Genomic DNA, 12667 nt, shown 5'->3' on the forward strand with positions numbered 1-12667 from the left:
CCAGAACATTCCTTAGAAGAGAGGATGGTAAGGCTTCCTCTCATATACTTTAGACATATGATCAGGAGGGACCAGTTCCTGGGAGAGCACATCATGCCTGGTAAAGTAGAGGTTCCGTGAAAAAGATGAAGGCCCTCAGTGAGATGGATTGACACAGTGGCTGCAATTATGGGCTCAACCATTGTGAGGATGGCACATGACTGCATGGTGTTTCATTCTGTTGTATATAGGGTCCCTACAAGTCAGAACCAACTCGATGGCACCTAACAGCAACAACACACAAAAAGATTTTAAACAGAAAAAAATTTTTTCAATTTGCACAAAACTTAGCCAAGAACTTCCTGGCTAGCGAAAACATAATAGAATATGTATGATTTATTACCATCAGCATTGGGGAGGCTCCATGGTGTCATAAATAATGGGCTATTTTTGGAACCTAAAAGCTTGGTTTCTAGCTCCTTACCTCTTCCCCAGCTGTATGAGCACAGATAACTCACAAAATCTTTTTCCACTTCATTAATAACAGTAACATCTACCTAATGGGGTGGATTTGAGGACCATACGAGATAGATGTGAAACCAATTCTTAAATGGGAACTATGAAACAAATGTCAGTTTCTATACTCAAGTACATTCAATAATGGCAAAAGAAAACAAGCATTTTTTCCTCCTTATCCAGAGCAGAGATGGGAGAGTAACTTAGTGATTATGCCCAGAATCTGTAAGGTGATTGCAGAGCAGCACATAGTAGAACCAGAAGCAGGAAGGACATGAAATGGGATTTCTAACCTTGAACCAGAGAGTGAAATAGGTCCTGGATGTTAGTGAGAGATACATTCCAAGAACTTTGTAAATCTGCTAACTAGAAGTATTTGTCCAGGCTCTTCGTTTTCTCTCAAATCACATTTCAGTCAAGCCACATGTTTCCTGTGAATATTCTCATGTGAGCAATTGGAGCGTTGACTAGAACATTCCCGTCATACTTTATGTTGTTTCTACAGAGAATGGGGTATCTTGTTCTTATCACTAGTCCAAGTCTCCACTAAAGTCAACATTGCACTCCAATGTACTCAAAACTGCTGCCTGGTTAAGAACCATCACTCTTTCAGACTTCTTTTTTTTTTTTTTATTGTGCTTTAGGAAACCCTGGCGGCTTAGTGGTTAAGTGCTATGGCTGCTAACCAAGAGGCCAGCAGTTCAAATCCTCCAGGCTTTCCTTGGAAACTCTATGGGGCATTTCTACTCTGTCCTATAGGGTCACTATGGTCGGAATCAACTTGATGGAAGGAGGCTTGGTTTTGCTTATTTTTTTATTGTGCTTTAAGTGAAAGTTTACAAATCAAGTCAGTCTCTCGTACAAAAATTTATATACACCTCACTATATACTCCTAAGTGCTCTCTCCCTAATGAGACAGCACACTCCTTCCCTCTACTCTCTCTTTTTGTGTCCATTCAGCCAGCTTCTGAGCCCCTCTGCCCTCTCATCTCCCCTCCAGACAGGAGATGCCAACATAGTCTCATGTGTCTACTTGATCCAAGAAGCACACTCTTCACCAGTATCATTTCCTCTCACAGCCCAGTCCAATCCCTATCTGAAGAGTTGGCTTTGGGAATGGTTCCTGTCTTGGGCTAACAGAAGGTCTGGGGACCATGACCACTGGGGTCCTTCTAGTCTCAGTCAGACCATTGAGTCTGGTCTTTTTACAAGAATTCAAGGTCTGCATCCCACTGCTCTTCTGCTCCCTCAGGGGTTCTCTGTTGTGTTCCCTGTCAGGGAAGTAATTAGTTGTAGCCTGGCACCATCTAGTTCTTCTGGTCTCAGGGTTATGTAGTCTCCAGTTTATGTGGTCCTTTCTGTCTCTTGGGCTCATACTTACCTTGTGTCTTCTCTACTATCTAATTAGTGAAAACCTCTCTCCATTCTTCCCTCCCCACTCTAGTAACCATCAAAGAATATTTTCTTCTCTGTTTAACCTATTTTTTGAGTTCTTATAATAGTGGTCTCATACAATATTTGTCCTTTTGCAACTGACTAATTTCACTCAGCATAATGCCTTCCAGATTCTTCCATGTTATGAAATGTTTCACAACTTCATTATTGTTCTTTATCAATGTGTAGTATTCCATTGTGCGAATATACCATAATTTCTTTATCCATTCATCCGTTGATGGGCACCTTGGCTGCTCCCATCTTTTTGCTATTGTAAACAGTGCTGCAATGAACATGGGTGTGCATATATCTGTCTGTGTAAAGGCTCTTACTTCTCTAGGATATATTCCAAGGAGTGGGATTGCTGGATCATATGGTAGTTCTATTTCTAGTTTTTTAAGGAAGTGTCAAATCGATTTCCAAAGTGGTTGTACCATTTTACATTCCCACCAACAGTGTATAAGTGTTCCAGTCTCTCCACAACCCCTCTAACATTTATTATTTTGTGTTTTTTGGATTAATGCCAGCCTCGTTGGAGTGAGATGGAATCTCATTGTAGTTTTAATTTGCATTTCTCTAGTGGCTAATGATCATGAGCATTTCCTCACGTATGTTAGCTACCCGAATGCCTTCCTTAGGGAAGTGCCTGTTCATGTCCTTTGCCCACTAGATTATTTGTCTTTTTGTAGTTGAGTTTTTGCAGTAACTCTTTCAGACTTATTGATATTTGTTTGACTTTCAAACTCTTAATAGGCTTTTTTTTTTTATTGTACAGGTAATATGAAAGGAAAAACAGTTTTGTTTTATTGTTAGTTTTCCTTTTTGAATCTTTAAGAAGAATTACTATAGAGGTTCATTTACAAACTAGGTAGGACATTATCATTCTCTGGTGTGTGACTTAAATCCATGCTTTTGCAAAATGAAAGCTACTGTCTACTACATCCTAAAATCCTTGAGACTCTGACCATCAAATCCTCAAGTCCCAAGGTTATACTAACATACTCAGAAATTCTTCCACTAGTACATTGCCCTATTAATTCAATTTCTGTTTTCCTGATCACACTGCTTCACATCTCTCCCCTGAAAACTTTAACACCCCTGCTTTCTCCCTTTAGCTGATGATCTCACATTTTAATTAACTGAGAAAATGATAAGTATTCCTCTACCTTCCCAACATGAATTAGTCATCTACCCTATGACTTCTCTCCTGCAATCACTCCCTCCTGCTTGCATCACCAATTTCTCATTCTCTACTGAGTCATGCCCATTGGCAGACACACAGGCTACAGTATTTCCCACCTTAGAAGTCTCTCTTTTGATCACATGTCCCCCTTGCTTTACTAACTTATTTCTCTCTTCCTCTTTTCTTCCAAGCTTGTTGCCAGTACACAGCATACTTTCCCCCTCCGTCATTCTTCTAAACTGACTCCAGTTAGGCTGTAATCCTTACCTACCATGCCAAACACTCTAGTCCTGGTTAGCAATGACCCTCATCTTGCAAAGTCAGTTAAAGGTTTTTATGTACTTAAATATCTCAAAATAGGGAGTCATTGTGTGGTAAAAAATAGTTATGCACTTGACTACTAGCCAAAAGGTTGGCAGTTCTGACCCACCCAGGTGCACCTCAGAAGAAAGATCTGGCAATCTGCTTCTGAAAGGTCACAGCCTTGAAAACCCTATGGATCAGTTCTACTTTATGCACTTGGGATTTCCATGAATAGGAACTGACTTAATGGCACTGGTTTAGTTTTTTGGTTTTATTTCTCAAATTATTCACTCCTACTCAAATGGCATTTTCACAGTTGATCGTTTGTTTCTTTAAATCTCTTGGCTTCTGGGAAACCATGCTTTCTTGGTTTGCTTCTGTCTTAGTTATCTAGTGCTGCTATAACAGAAACACCACAAGTGGATGGCTTTAACAAACTGAAGTTTATTGTCTCACAGTATAGTATGCTAGAAGTCCAAATTCAGTGCGTCGGCTCCCAGGGAAGGTATTCTCTCCCCTGTCAGCTCTGGAGGAAGGTCTTTGCCATCAATCTTTCCCTGGACTAGAAGCTTCTCAGCACAGGGAACCCAGGTCTAAAGGTCACGCTCTTCTCTTGGCACTACTTTCTTGGTGGTATGAGGTCCCCTTGTCTCTCTGCTTACTTCTGTCTTTCATATCTCAAAAGAGACTCATTTAAGAGACAACTTAACCTTGTAGATTGAGTCCTTCTTCATTAACATAACTGCCTCTTATCCCACCTCATCAACATCATACAGATAGGATTTACAATGTACAGGAAAATCACATTAAATGACAAAATGGTGGACAATCACACAATACTAGAAATAATGGCCTGGGCAAGTTGACAGATATTTTGGGGAAACACAATTCAATCCCTGACAGTTTCCTAGCATACTGACTGTCCCTTCTCAGTTTTTGTTGGTTGACTCTTTTTCCCCTCCCTAACCCGTAAATGTTAAAATGGCCAAGAGCTTGATTTTACATGCTTTCTCTTCTCTACTATACATACTGTCTCGATTACCTCACCAAGCATGAAGCTTTAAATAAAACAAAAAGGCAGATAGCTGGTAAATTCACACCTTAGACCATTATTTCTGCACTGAGGTCCAGATTTATAAATCTAACAACTACTTGATACTTGCATTAAAAATGTAAAATAGGCATTTCAACTTTAACATGGCTAAAAGAGAGTTCTTGATTTCCAAGCCCTAGCCATTTCTTTTTTGCCTTGCTTATCTTGACAAGGAAACCCTGGTGGCATGGTGGTTACAAACTATGGCTGCTAATCAAAAGGTCTGCAGTTCGAATCCACCAGGTGCTCCTTAGAAACTCTATGAGGTAGTTCTACACTGTCCTATAGGGTCGCTATGAGTCAGAATTGACTTGACGGCAATGGGTTTGGTTTTTGGCTTTCATCTTGATAAATTGTACCCCAATCTATGCAGTTATTCAGCCCAAAATCCTAGAAGTCATCTATGACTCTTCTCATTCCCTCACACCCCACATCCAGTTCATCAGCAAGTCAGATGGACCTCATACTGAAAATATAACCTGTCCATTTCTCTTTCTGAACTATTCCACTTTAGTTCAGGCCATTTCTTCTCTTACCTGGTTTAAGCAATAACCTCCTAACTAGTATTCTTGTTTCTACCCTTATCTTTCTTCAATTTATTTCCCGCTTACTGTGTGTCTGATAGCATAACTCTTATTAAGAGTCTATAATGCCTTGCCATTGCTTTTAAAATAAAATCTGTGCAGAATAAACAAAATTCTAACTTCTCACATGAAACAAATTTGGATCTTTTGTGAAAGACCAAAAATTATAGATACATATATCAATATGTCTATATAAATACACATACATATATATACACATACCTAATGACTGTATAATTGAAACAAGTAAATCAATGAAACAAGCAAGACAGTCCAGTTCTTTATGTCCAGTAATAAGTAATTTTTCTACTATAAAACTGTCTCGGATATATAACAAAGATGAAGGCAGAATTGTCATAAAATTTTAAAATAATATGAGACTTCTAAGAAATTACGTTCTTGGAGCAAACTGTTTCATGTTAAGGGCCCGGATTCTTAGAAAAGGATATTCAAGCTCAACTCCCCTTAAAGGGACATAGAAAGAAAAAAAAACTGACAATGACAAGTCATGATGTGTACTCAATGAGTTTTCTTGTATCAACAATCAGTCCCCTTTTGCTATAACCCAAAGCAAAGCTCTTCATGTCATCCATCACAGAACTGGAAGGGATTCAAGGAATGACATTCTATGTTATAAAGCTTTTAAAGGACATTGAAGCCCTTATTTACTTAGGCTGTGTATGGCCCATATAAACCAATGCCAAATTTATCAAAACAATCAAACCTCCCGGAAATCATAAAGAGTGTGAAAATAATCATTCACAAATAACCTGTCCTTTTTCTTCATAGACATTTTCAGCTACTGGTGAGCCTAAGCTCTTTGTAATCTTCCCTCATGTATGAGTAGTGGCACATTATTCAGGGCTAAAGAAATTCCACCTTCCAAGGCACTTCAGTTTGAAGTCAAGATAGTGTTTCCGTGTTTGTTCATTTAAAAAAAAAAAAAAAAAGCTTTTGCCATAGAGTCAATTCCAGTGTTTTTTTGGTGACTCTCAAATGCACCCAGCTCTCAGAAACCATTCCTGGGTCACATCTTGTACTGGGCTTTTGGCCAAAATTTCTTGCCATATATGTTCCCACTAACCTCTGTAAGAGGGAAGTGACTTTACCCTAAATCTTAATTACCAAGGAAATGATTAGGAAACTGCTTAGCCTTTCCCTCTTATGCCAGATGAAACAAGCAAAACATACCACATCTCTATAGGGTTGGGAGAAAAAAAAAACTCTACCTAAAATGCTCCCATTAACAACTGAAGTAATGAGAAATATTCTCCTCCAGGCCAGTCTTCCCCGTCTCAGATTCCTCACTCCCATGAGGGACTGGGCCAACCCACGATGAAGCAAACCCACTCACTCTCCAGCCACAACAATTGCTGATACAGAGCCACGGAGGGAGCGCTGTGGGAAAGCAATCAAGACAGCAGAGAGTTCGTTTTTCTGCTGCCAGAGTAAAGCTTCATAACTCACGAATGTGAGGAATTGACAAGGAAACTTGCAGTCAAATCAGTTTCTACTCATCAAAGTGTCTCCTTACCCCTGGAAATGATATAAACTTCAAACCCAATCACAATCTGGTCTATGTCCTGTTGCTTAAAGAAATGTCTGTTTGCAATGTTTTCATTTTAATGGTTTTAACATGAATGTCCTCCTCACCATCATAAGTTCACCTTCAGATTTGGAAGATAAACTCTGAAACAACGGTGCAATAATTGGGAATATATCCCTATAAGGTAAGAAAAAGTCCTGGGTATGTATGTATGTAAGTTCGTGTGTGTGTGTGCGTGTGTGTGTGCGCGCGCACGCGTGTGTAGGGGAGTGGGGGGAAGGGAAGGGAAGGGATAGGAAGGGAAAAGAAGAGAGATAAGAGAAACCACTTGCAAAGTAAAGGAGTTTAACAGAGTAGAAGGATTTCCCAGCTTTCCAAATGAAATCAGCCATAAATAAATGTAAAACGATTGCTGCAACAGGCATATGTGAGTACCCACTGTTGCTCCATTAGCTCTATACTTCCTTCCAGTATCACTCTGTGATTCATACCAGTAGGCAGGGTTTTCAGAATAGAGCAGAAGCAAATGTTCTAGCCAGGAAATCCTTTTCCAGTCAGAGCATGTGCTGGCTTCTATAACATGTAGATTATGAGGAACGTGAATTTTGGTTGGTTGGTTGGTTGGTTGGGTTTTTTGGGTTGGTTGGATTGGTCGGTCAGTCGGTTGGTTGGTTTGATGACCAATGATGGGCTATCAACATTTTATTTTATTTGATCATCTTCTCATTGTAGTTAGAGATAAGTACTGGCAAAATGGATAGCAAAAACTTGCATAAATGATGTGGACCAGAACTACAATAAAGATAATATATTAAAATGACCATAATTTTGATTAGAGTCCAAAGAGTACTCATGAATTTATGATTCAAAGCTAGGACTCTTTTACTTTAATTATACGTGACACTATAGGTGGCTAAAGGTGTAAGAACACAGGTTATTGTCATTTTCTGCTTTCTGTAGAACCTAGTAAACTGCTCATTTGGAGTTAAGAGTAAAGAGAACAGATTCTAATTCTTGTGTCTCTTCATGGTGCAATAACTGTATAGGTGTGAATATACTTCAGTGGAGTTGCCTTTTAGCTGAAACACCTCCATTTACACCATGGTGAGTGAGTAGGATGTACTTTTTCTCCTTATTCTGAAAAGGGCAAAATAATATGCAGCATGCTTCCATATTGGCTGGTCTGAAAATGAGCACATAATCATTTAAAATATATTTTTGCAGAAATGAAGGGTTGCAAGAATTCAGTGAAGATGTGACAAAGTTGTTCACGGGGTGGTGGTTATGTGCACACGTTACACGAATCTTCCACAGAAAAGGTGACAACCTGATCATTTCATTGACAGCTTTGTTGGACCACTCATTCAATGCTCAAAATCGCAGGTTCTATAGATTTTCAACAAATATTGCCATATATTATTGCAACAAATTCAAATCATCTGTTTGCATATACTGTTACTTTTCTGTAAGGGGTCCTAGTTGCACAGTGGTTAAAGCACTCAGCTGCCAACCAAAAGGCCAGTGGTTCAAATACACTAGACACTCCTTGGGAGAAAGAAGTGGCAGTCTGCTTCCGTAAAGATTACAGCCTAGGAAACCCCGTGGAGCAGTTCTACCCTGTCCTAAATGGATGCTATGAGCCAGAATCGACTCGATGGCAGTGGGTTATTACTTTTCTGTAAAGTATTGAGTATTGACCTACAATATGAGCCTGCTCTGAATTCGACATACCCATGGGAGTAAGGTATCTTAACAAACTAAGTTTATTTGAGGTTGACTTTATCTCAGCCTTTCCTCTCAACAGCAATACACCTCAGACATACACTTTACAATTTTTGTTCGATTTTCTTGGACCAGCAGTAATAAAATACAATCCACGAGAGGGAAAAAATCTTTCCCCAGAGTTATCCTAGCATTTCAACAATTTTATAGAAACACAGACATTGACATGTAAGCTCCATCCTGATGAAGTTGAGTGAACCCAAAAATAGGTGAATCCTCTCCCTCACTGCCCCTTTTAGAAGTTGTCATTCAACGAAAAACAGATGTGTGGACTTTAGTTCCATTCAAAACATTTATAAATTCTTTACAAAGTTTTGATTCAGGATCCTAAAGAAAAGAATAATATTCTAGTTAAACAACAGATACTTTTATGATCTACTTAATGTTAACTGGAAACCCTGGTGGCGCAGTGGTTGAGAGCTACAGCTGCTAACCAAAAGGTCGGCAGTTCAAATCCACCAGGTGCTCCTTTGAAACCGTATGAGGCAGTTCTGCTCTGTCCTATAGGGTTGCTATGAGTCGAAATCAACTCAACGGCAATGTTTTGTTTTTTTAATGTTAACTGGCCATAGATAAGAAGTACATATAAATTATAAGAAGAAAAATATAACTATATGTGAGAAGAGAATGTATAGGGATCTTACAGGTCAATTTTAACTTTTTTAAAGTCATAAAATTTTCCAGCTACATGCCTTCCCCCCTTTATTATGGATTGAATTGTGTTCTACAAAAATATGCAATAAAATCCTAACCCCAGCAACTGTAAATATGACTGTGTTTGGAAATAGGGGAGGTATGGTATGGTGTGGTGTGGTGTGGCGTGGCGTGGCGTGGCGTGGCGTGGCGTGGCGTGGCGTGGCGTGGCGTGGCGTGTTATGTTACGCTACACTAAGCTATGTTATGCTATGCTATGCTATGTTGTGCTATACTATGCTACAGTATGGTACGTTAGGCTATGCTGTGCTATGCTATGCTCTGCTCCGCTCCACTCCGCTACGCTACGCTATACTATGTTATGAAGCCATACCAGTGTAGGGTAGGTTCTAAACCTCACTATTTCTGAGGTATAAAAAGAGCAAAATTGATGCAAAGGTGCATGAAGGAAGAAGAGGAAGACAGACGGTAGACACAGATGCATCGATAACCTCAGTGACACCAAGGATTGCCGGCAGCTACTAGAAGCTGAAATAGACAAGGAAGGACCTCCTCCTAAAGCCACACCCTGAATTTAGACTTCAAATCTAGTGTCATCACTAGGGTTGCTGTCACCCAATGTGGTAATTCATGGTATCATGCCCTCATGGACTTCCTCCCACACCAGACCATACCAAATCCTTAGTAATGCTTATCATCAAGTTTAATCATAAATAATATGTTGCAAATATAGTTGTAAATTGCTTAAATGTAGTATTTCTTAGATTATAGGAATTCTAATAACAAAATTATTTTGTAAAATCTTTCTACATTGAATTACGGCATTGTTAGTAATTGAGAAGAAGCCGTTTTTATTTTTCTCCTTTTCTTTTAATTACTACTTCATTCTCAAAAAAGTTATTGATGTAGTTTCACAAATACTGATTGTCACAACAACAACAACAACAACAAAACCCACTGCCATCAAGTCAATTTCGACTCATAGCAACCCTATAGGACAGAGTAGAACCGCCCCATATGGTTTCCAAGGAGTGCCTGGTGAATTCGAACTGCCAAACTTTTGGTTAGCAGCCAAGCTCTTAAGCAGTATGCCACCAGGGTTTCCAATTGCCACAATGTGGTAGCTAAAACACCAGAAAATCTGACAAAATCAGTGAATATAGCAGTAACCAAAACAATAGCATGTGCTTGTAGCATATGGGGATGAAACCACGTGACTCAAAGCATCAATGTAATTGGGTAACAAAGACAGCTCTGACCCTAGTGTGTCAGAAAGTTCTAAAAGTAAATTAGCATAGAGTTTTAGTCTTGTAAGCATATTAACGCATATAAGTTGGGCTTATAAAAATGTTTTTGTTGTTTTGTCTAACTACAAGGATGTTTTTATTAAAAAAAAAAAACAATAAATATCTTCTGAAAGATTGCACAAAAATTTTATCGACAGTCATTTTAGTGTCACTTCCCTCTCACAGTGTGACCTGGTGTGGTCTGGCGCCCCCATACCTCCCTAGTGATGACACTAAACAGTGAGAAAATAAATTTCTGTCCTTTAAAGCTGCCCTCATGAGTGATATTTCTGTTACAGCAGCACTGGAGAACCAAGACGCTCATATTTTGCTCAACACTGTTGAAAGGGCAGGAAAACAGCTGTCTGTGTGATTTTAAAGGCAGGAGGGACATTACTGGTATCTCACAGACTATGAAGAGAAGAGTAGGAAGGTGTACACAGCACCCAGATTAAGAGATCTTTCTTTGGGTGGACTCAGCCTCCTTAGAAAGCAAGCTTGTAAAGAAAGTTGAAACCATAAAATACATTTCCTCAGGCTGTTACATATACATGGACAGCCCCCATCTACAAAGTGTAACCATTGGGTGGAGGAACACAGATAATAATAATAACAAAAACCAAACCCAGTGCCGTAGAGTTGATTCCGACTCATAGCAACCCTATATAATAGGTGCTCCTTATTTAGATGCAACAAACACTACTCTTCCTCAGAAAAAGTTCATGATTACCTTAAACAAACAGATTTTCAAGTAAGCCTCATTTATTAAGTGTCCAGTAAAATTGCTCTCTCTTTTAAATTTTGGAAACAGCATGATAAAAAAAGAAATCAAAATGTCAGAGCTTTTGGGGCAGGGCCAAGATGGCTGAATAGGTAGACGCTACCTCGGATCACTCTTGCAACAAAGACTCAGAAAAACAAGTGAATCGATCACATACATGACAATCTACAAACCCTGACCATCAAACACAGATCTAAAGAGTTGACCTGAGTGACAGAGACTGAGAACGAGCAACCACGGGGAAGCAATGACTGTTTTCGGAGCCTGGAGCCAGCGTCTCAGTCAGAAAACCTTGGTGCCGGGCTTTGGACTGGGCACAGGGGAGCTGAGCATGGCATCCTGAGATGGAGCAAACACGGGACGCAGCCCTAGCCCTCAGAAGTGACCTCGGGGGAAGCCCAGCCAGTGCACGCAGGCAGCGCAGCGACGCAGCTGACAGGAGAAGAAGTCACCAGGAGGCAGCGACTGGTTTGGGAGCCTGGAGTGCGGCATCCCAGCCGGGGAAACTGGGCGCTGGGCATTGGACTGGGAGCAGAGGAACTGACCATGGCTTCTGAGACAGCACAAGCAAAGGACACAGGTCTGACCCTCGGGGACAATCTCGACCCAGCCAACACACAGTCTACACACCCCTCGGGAATGTTGGATAAAACAGTCATCACCAAACAAGATAAGTAACATTGTCTATATTCCAGGGGTGTTACTCTCTCCTATCTATCTGATCCCTCCCCTCCCCTTCCCAGGCAGCTTCATTAACATTGGAATTTCCTGAGCCAGAGAGTGAAGCGCTCTGCAGTTTTGCTTTTTTTTGTGTGTGGGGGGATCTTTTCCTAACCCATTCTCCTGGCCTGAGAGAAGTAGCTACAAAAACCCAGGGACCAAAAATCCTTCCCTGACTTCCCGAAATTGCACTAAAAGTACAGAACCAGCTACAGCCAAGCATATGAGATCCACAGTCTTAGACTTTCATCCCTACAGGGAACAAGGTGGCTATTATAATGCAAAGGCAATTCTGATAGGGATCTGACTGTAATTGTTTTAGCTGATTACTGGAAAGACAAGTTTCCCAGGTCTGATATCTCTACCTTTTAAACAGAGCCCTCACTGACCCACAACAGGGAACTGAGGGCTGAAGCTCTCCCCAGACCACCTAGCCTCCTGCCTTAGGGGTCTGAGGATGGTGACACCTACTAATTTGTAGAGGTACTTGCATTGGGGGCCTAAGGTACAGCTGCAGAGCCCACCCACCAAAGTGCTTTAGGAATATAGACACACCTACCTCACTGGCACTTGGGGGAAGCCTGTTAGCATCCTGCCCCCCCCCCCGGAGTGTGACCCCCCTGCTGCTACTAGAAACTGGTGCACACAACTATCACCACTACTCCTCTTGGTGGATAGGTGACAGTCTGCACCATACACTTGGTGACCCAAAATCAGATTCTACTCAAGAATAGTGAATGGACTCTTAGGCTTATATATCTGGTAACAGCCCAAACCAGCTGGTAATAGGACATAAGTGATTCAGG

This window comes from Elephas maximus, chromosome 18 (assembly GCF_024166365.1).
Source record: "Elephas maximus indicus isolate mEleMax1 chromosome 18, mEleMax1 primary haplotype, whole genome shotgun sequence".
Taxonomy (NCBI): Eukaryota; Metazoa; Chordata; class Mammalia; order Proboscidea; family Elephantidae; genus Elephas; species Elephas maximus.